Source organism: Procambarus clarkii, chromosome 5 (genome assembly GCF_040958095.1).
Source record: "Procambarus clarkii isolate CNS0578487 chromosome 5, FALCON_Pclarkii_2.0, whole genome shotgun sequence".
NCBI classification, from domain to species: Eukaryota; Metazoa; Arthropoda; class Malacostraca; order Decapoda; family Cambaridae; genus Procambarus; species Procambarus clarkii.
The window spans coordinates 25,340,434-25,348,154 of record NC_091154.1 but is presented as its reverse complement, the minus strand read 5'-3'; the positions used below and the strand labels follow the sequence as shown (position 1 = coordinate 25,348,154).

Below are 7,721 nucleotides of genomic sequence, written 5' to 3'. Positions count from 1 at the left end.
GCTAAGCTTGCAATTAGGATAGCCAGAGATCCCCATTACAATGATATTGCTAAGAAAAAACTGAGCTCTGTGCTACTTTCAGGGGGAAACAGGAGAAGCAAAAAATGGCATCACAAATCAGTCTGCTACCTCGAAGAGCTTCACCTGCTTGAGCAAGCCCGTGAGCTTCTGCCTGTAGAGAGGTTACCTCCCTGGGAGGATGACTCGTGCAAGATTATCATCAATGAAATGGCAATGAAAAAATCCCACATGTTACCACAAGAAATGAGGCACAAGTATCTCGAGGATATTTATAAAGAAGCCGGAGATGAACTAGATCAAATCTACACTGACGGGTCATCTAATCCTGTCAATGGAAGGGCTGGTGCAGCATACACGGTAATCAAGGATAATACTTTCCAACGCAGAAATGAAGAAAAAGCGCGTATTGAGAACTATGCCTCTTCAACGCAAGCAGAGCTAATTGCGATTGTTATGGCGTTAAGGTTTCTTGAACGGAACACTAATGGTGCAGTGATTTGCACCGATTCAAAAGCAGCACTGCAAAGCCCAAGTAAAAATCGGGTAGAAAATCTTGCAATAGTCGCTGAAATTAAGAGAGCTGTGAGAGTACTTAGCAATCAGGGAAGAGTCATCAAGTTTCTGTGGATCCCCTCCCATGTTGGAATATGTGGGAATGAACGAGCAGATGTGCTGGCTGGTGAAGGCGCTGAAGGAGACCATATTGAATACTTCATACCCAAGCCTCTACTACAAATTAGAGGTATTGTCAGGCAACATCATCGTGACAAGGTAACTGAGGAAAGGAGGATAGAAGCACAAACCAGTGAATCTATACAATGGTACAACATGCTTGCAGCTGGCAATTCCAGTCATTATGGCCGAAGAGGAGGAGGACGAGGGAGAGAATCAGTAAGAGCGAGAATCCGTCTTGGATACAAATATCCATGGAGATATGGAATGGAAACAACAGATGATCAGCGAAGTTGTAGAATAAATAAACAAATAAATAAATAAATGTTTATTTAGGTAAGGTACATACAAGAGATTTTACAAAGTTTGTTGGATTAATAGATAGAGCTAGTACATACAATGCCTAAAGCCACTATTACGCAAAGCGTTTCGGGCAGGAAAAACATTAATGACTAAAGCTTAATACTAATGGGTATAAAGAATAAAATGTGTTGAGAACAAATAAAAATAGAGGTAAAAGAGGGGGGAACATGGCTGAAAAAGCAGCACAAATACAATTACAAATTAGTACAGACAATTACATTCAAACAGCGTTGTTTAAAAAAAAACATACATGGGTTGACAACAGAGGGGTAAGGTAGGTTACAGGGAATTTATTAGGTAGTGCTTCGTTTTTATCTTAAACTGGTTGAGAGAGGTACAGTCTTTAACATGGTTGGGAAGGTCATTCCACATTCTGGGTCCCTTGATTTGTAGAGCATTTCTAGTTTGATTAAGTCGTACTCTTGGAATATGAAAACTGTATTTATTTCCGGTGTGGTGCTCATGGGTTCTGTTACAACCTTCAATGAAGCTTTTGAGGTCAGGATTGGCATTACAGTTCAGCGTTTTATATATGTATAATACACATGAGAGAATGTGCAGTGACTTAATATCTAACATATTCAGAGATTTAAGTAGGGGTACCGAGTAATGCCTGGGGCCAGAGTTGGATATTGTCCTAATAGCAGCTTTGTGTTGAGTAATAAGAGGACGTAAATGATTTTGGGTAGTAGAACCCCAAGCACAAATACCATAGTTGAGATATGGATAGATGAGGGAGTAATAGAGAGTCACCAGGGCAGGGCGTGGTACATAATATCTGATCTTAGAAAGAATGCCAACAGTTTTTGAAACTTTTTTTGATATATTTAGAATGTGTCCCTGGAAATTCAGCTTGTGGTCAATGAGAATGCCAAGGAATTTGCCATCTAATTTGTTACAAATTTGGGTATTGTTTATTTTGAGATTTATTTGATTAGAGGATTTATTGCCAAACAGAATATAGAAAGTTTTGTCAATGTTAAGGGTGAGTTTGTTGGCAGTTAGCCAAAGATGGACTTTATTTAGCTCAGTATTTACTGTGGCATTTAGAGCAAGGGGGTCAGGACTGGAGTAAATGAAGGTTGTGTCGTCAGCAAATAGAATTGGTTTGAGGTGTTGGGAGGCATTTGGAAGGTCATTAATGTAGACGAGAAAGAGGATCTGTGGTGAGAGTGATGGACACCGCCTTGAACACTATCTACGTGAATGTGAACACCTGAGAGAAATCAGGACTATGTGTAGAATAATAAACCCCACATTGTTTGAGTTAGGAAAACACTATTTGTCAAATATTGATACTGTTCTTAAAAGATTCCCCTATTTTGCACCCGCAAGATAACGTAAGCTTTTAAGGGTTGATAGATGTTAATCTTCTTGTTTGAGGAGCTGTTCACTTAAGACAGTTAAGCAAGTCCCAGCTGTGTCTGGGTACAAGTGACAAGATGAACAACCCAGCTGGTTTTCTTCCTATTGGGGAGTGTTGTACATGCTGCTATGGCGGTATGTCCACTCACAAGATGAGTGGCGCTGCCCAATACTGTCACTATGGCGGTGTGTCCACTCACAAGATGAGTGGCGCTGCCCAATAAACTCGCCCCTCGGGGCAAAATTTAAAAATTTAGAAGAACAGTCACTGACACACAAAGGCCAGAAAGCACGAGTATAAAGGGTTCAGAACTGAGAATTATATTTACGACAGGATTAAACATCCACTAGACAGTGTGACATTGTAATTGCCAGGATCAGGCTGAGATATCTATGACAAGTGGCTGCAGAAAATGACTCCCAATGATGAACATTCTAACTGAACAAGAGCTGGGACATGTACTCTCCAACACTATATCTGCGATTGCCCTGTTATAAGTGACTTTAGACCAAACGGTATGAGGTACTTTGAGCTCTGCAATTACTTCATACACTCAGGAATATTGGAAGATATTCTTATGCTGTACCAAGATTTTGTTAGTGGGGCTAATAGCCTTACATTTTATGTTCTCAACTGATTTTTGTCCAGTGTTGATTTTGTTTTTGTATTGAGGCTGGTATTTTCTCCCCTGATTCCATGTATGACTAACCATCTCGTGAGATGGGAATATTAAATTAGCTTATAGCTAGTTGTTTATCTACACTGTAATATATCATATAAAATAAGGTAGCAGCACATTGCTGTGTATACCTAAGCTTGCTAATAATAATAATATTGTATATACACAAATAAGTTTAGATCATTTATTATGTACTTCATACCCATTTTGTGGGCAGTAGTGGAAATATAGGGTTAGAGGAACATAATTACTCTCTCATCTATCCTTATCTCAACTATGGTATTTGTGCTTGGGGTTCTACTACCCAAAATCGTTTACGTCCTCTAATTACCCAACACAAGGCTGCTATTAGGACAATCTCTAACTCTGGCCCCAGACATCACTCGGTACCCTTACTCAAATCTCTGAATATGTTAGATATTAAGTCACTACACATTCTCTCATGTGTATTATACATATATAAAACGCTGAACTGTAATGCCAATCCTGACCTCAAAAGCTTCATTGAAGGTTGTAACAGAACCCATGAGCACCACACCAGAAATAAATACAGTTTTGATATTCCAAGAGTACGAATTAGTCAAACTAGAAATGCTTTACAAATTAAGGGACCTCGAATGTGGAATGACCTTCCCAATCATGTTAAAGACTGTACCTCTCCCAACCAGGTTAAGATAAAAACTAAGTATCACCTAATTAACTCAATGTAACTTACCTCACCCCTAAATGTCAACCCATGTCTACGGTTTTTTACAATGCTGTTTGTTGACCAAATTGTATTTTTGCTTTTTTTCTGCCATGTTTCCCCCCCCCCTTTTTTCATATTTATCTGATGTTTTCACAACACAATTTATACTTTAATCTAAGTATTAAGTTTTAGTCTTAGTGTTTTTCCTGCCCGAAACGTTTTGCGTAATAGTGGCTTTAGGCATTGTATGTATTAGCTCTATCTATGAATCCATCAACTTTTGTATTTCACCTTGTATGTATGTACTTTACCTGCTGTGTCTGGGTGCAAGTGACAGGATGAACAACCCAGCGGGTTTTCTTCCTATTGGGGAGTGTTGTACATTCTGCTATGGCGGTATGTTCACTCACAAGATGAGTGGCGCTGCCCAATAAACTCGCCCCTCGGGGCAAAATTTAAATTTAATTTACTTTACCTGAATAAATGCAGCTGTGTCTGGGTACAAGTTTTTTTTTTTTTTTTTTTTTTTTTGAGATATATACAAGAGTTGTTACATTCTTGTACAGCCACTAGTACGCGTAGCGTTTCGGGCAAGTGACAGGATGAACAACCCAGCGGGTTTTCTTCCTATTGGGGAGTGTTGTACATTCTGCTATGGCGGTATGTTCACTCACAAGATGAGTGGCGCTGCCCAATAAACTCGCCCCTCGGGGCAAAATTTAAATTTAATTTACTTTACCTGAATAAATGCAGCTGTGTCTGGGTACAAGTGACAGGATGAACAACCCAGCGGGTTTTCTTCCTATTGGGGAGTGTTGTACATTCTGCTATGGCGGTATGTTCACTCACAAGATGAGTGGCGCTGCCCAATAAACTCGCCCCTCGGGGCAAAATTTAAAATTTAAATCGACCATAAGTACAGTTTCTAAATTAAACCTAAATGAATAAATAAAACAAAGAAACGGCACCGTCGCAATGTTAGTGGAGATGTGGCACCGCCGCCTTTATTATGACTGAGAGTGGCGGGTAAAGTGTTGCTCGCCTTCATGTAAGCTGGCCCCAGCCACTTGGTCGTCGTCGCTCTCAACCAACAACTTCATGTAAGCAGCCCTATCACACACAAGCACAAGCTCTGGTAATTATCAGTAAATTGTAGCGAGTATGTTGAAAGTAAATATACGATTGTCTTCTCACATCTGGTGCACATCATCTAATTGTAACAGATTTGTTGTCAGCTCATCTCCCTAGAGTGACTACTCTATGTATAGTTTTAGTTTAGTTCATTTATTATGCACCCCATACCCATCTTGTGGGTGGTAGTGGAAAAGGTTAGAGGCACATAATGGGCTCAGGGACTGAACCCCACAATTCTATTTATTTATAAATAAATAAATATAAATATGTTTATTCAGGTAAGGTACATTCATACAAGTTATGTTACATTAATGGATTGATATATAGATAGAGCTAGTACATACAATGCCTAAAGCCACTATTACGCAATGCGTTTCGGGCAATTTATTTATTTATTTATTTATATACAAGAAGGTACATTGGGTTTGTGAGACTACATAGCATGGTAATTTACAATCTTGTAAAGCCACTAGTATGCGCAACGTTTCGAGCAGAGCTAAGCAAGTTACAATCTTGATGAGCTAGTTACAAAATTCAATACACATCACATTATGAATGGGTTCGAGGTCGACCACAGGTACAGTTTCTAAATTAAGCAATTGACATATGGAGAGCTAGTGTCACAATTGATGTGTGTGTCATGTACACCGTCCCCCATCCAGTGGGCAGCGGTGGATAGGTTACAATCACTTAGTTACTACCTACAGTTAGCAAACTGGGAATATTTGGCAAAGATTTCTGGTAGTAGATCATTTTGAATGAAATATTTATACACATTTGGAATACTTCGAAACTTTTTCTTCCTTCTATTGATACTCGTCCCTCTCTCTGGCTTCGTTATGTTGATGACATTTTGCCTTATGGCCTCATGACCTTAGTCTTTTCCAGCCTTTCCTCTCCTCTCATAACAATCTGGCTCCTTCCATCCATTTCAAATTTGAATGGGAATCTAATTCCCTCCTTCATTTTCTTGATGTTCACAGCTCTGTGTCCGGGTTCTCTTTCTCTGTCTACCGCAAACCCATGCATAGTTGCATGTACATTCACTTCTTTTCCTACCATCCTCCTGTTAAGAAAAGTGTCCTCATCTCTCTCTTCCTCCTCGCTCTACGCATCAGCGACCCTCAGTTTCTTGATTCTGAAATTGCCTTTATCTACAAATCATTCTCTCGCCTTGGTTACCCTTTGTATTTTATCAACTGTGTCTATTCTCAGGCTAAACAAAATTTCTTTCATCCTAAACCTGCTTTCAACACTACTAGCACTGTGCTCTGCCTTCCCTTCATATCTGAACTCAAAACTTTTACTAATATCTTTCATCCTCTTGACATAAAGCTCGCCTTTCGACAAACTAACACACTTCGTAGGTATTTAGTTCACATTGCTCCTCCTGCTTCTAATGCTGCTGGTGTCTATTGTTTCCTGTTCGTCTCGTCCTCTCCAATACTTTGGTGAAACTGGTCGTACACTTAATGACAGACATAAAGAACACAAAAGAAGTGTTAAGTCTGCAGACACAAACAATGCTCTCTTCTGTCATGTTAGGGATTCTAATCATCCTTTTAATTGGTCTTCCTCCAAAATAATCTTTCCTGCCTCTATTCTACACAGATGTTGTCTTGTTGAATCGGCTCTAATACACAATGTACCCAACATGAACTTGAGTCCTGCTGTTGACTTGCTGTTGACTCTTCCCTTTCACAGTATATACTCAAATGCTCTAAACTTTCTAACAAATGTGACCTAACATAAGCTTACCCTTCAATTTATCTTTCTCTTTTCTTTTTCTTTCCCTTGTTTTCTCTTACGATCCCTTTCTTATTCCTATTACTATCCCTTTTATTACACCTTACCTTTCGTACCTTTTGCCATGCATTTTTTCTTCCGCTTAGATTTTCTTCTCCTCGCCTCTTTTTTGTCTATTTATTGTCTTCGCCTCCTTCCCTCATCCACAGCACCACTCCTGTGCCAGGTAAGTCCGCTACGGGCTCACCATAGCCCGTGCTGCTTGGAACTTGTTCCGAGTAGCTGAATCTATAACAACAACAACAACTTCCCTCATCACAATTGACTTGAGAATGGTCCAGGACGAACCGAAACGTCGTCGTCCCCTCACTTTCTAATGTGGGGTTTGGTCAACATATTTCAGCCACGTTATTGTGACTCCTCATCTGCATATTATGCATACAATTTAATTGATATAAGCAATCATACTTGTTTATTTGTAAACTTAAGTATGTGTTTCTTGTAAGAGATTTTAATTAGAAAGTGTCTTGTTTAGAAAATTATCAATCACCCACACCTGTGGTGGATATTTTCCCACACCATCTGCAATGGACTGATTACTGGATGCTGGCTTGGCTGAGATGTTACCAGCTGGTGACTTTGCACATGCACACTGAAGACTATTTTGTTTCCAGTTTTATGTGAATTATTTTGTTTTGAGTGATTTTGCAGCATCTGTTAGCTGTTTTGGTTCTTTGCTTTCATGAATAATGGAATTGAAGCTCTATCAGCAACATAGCTATAGGGAGCTACCGGGGCTTGCTCAGAAATGGGTGTTTCAGTTCATTCAGCTGATTTGATTTAATATGCAACCTCCTGTACCTAAAAATATTCCTCTGTAATATGTGGTTATGTATATTTTTTTAATAAAATTTATTATTGCTATTCTTTTTATTGTATTGTTATTACATTAATTTTTCTCTGACTTTTCTTTTGTTATTACATTAGTTTTTTTCCTCTTGGCTTTCTATTCTGTCAGCATTTCTCCATGGCTTATAATTTTCAAGATTGGA

The 7,721-nt window shown here is 39.1% G+C and overlaps 1 protein-coding gene across 9 annotated transcripts in view; it reads left to right on the top strand.

Moving 5' to 3' along the window:
- The first annotated feature begins 4,767 nt into the window (after nt 1-4,767).
- The window catches only part of LOC123762597 (gamma-tubulin complex component 2), a 195,518-nt gene continuing 192,564 nt past the window's right edge, over nt 4,768-7,721 (top strand). For 4 of the 9 annotated variants that reach the window (XM_069299919.1, XM_045749240.2, XM_045749203.2 and 1 more), the window contains exon 1: nt 4,769-4,924. The gene's annotated coding sequence lies outside the window, so the exon portion shown is untranslated. Of the gene's footprint in view, nt 4,925-7,721 lie in introns of all 9 variants that reach the window. The other 5 variants (XM_069299925.1, XM_045749220.2, XM_045749246.2 and 2 more) reach the window with 4 other exon arrangements.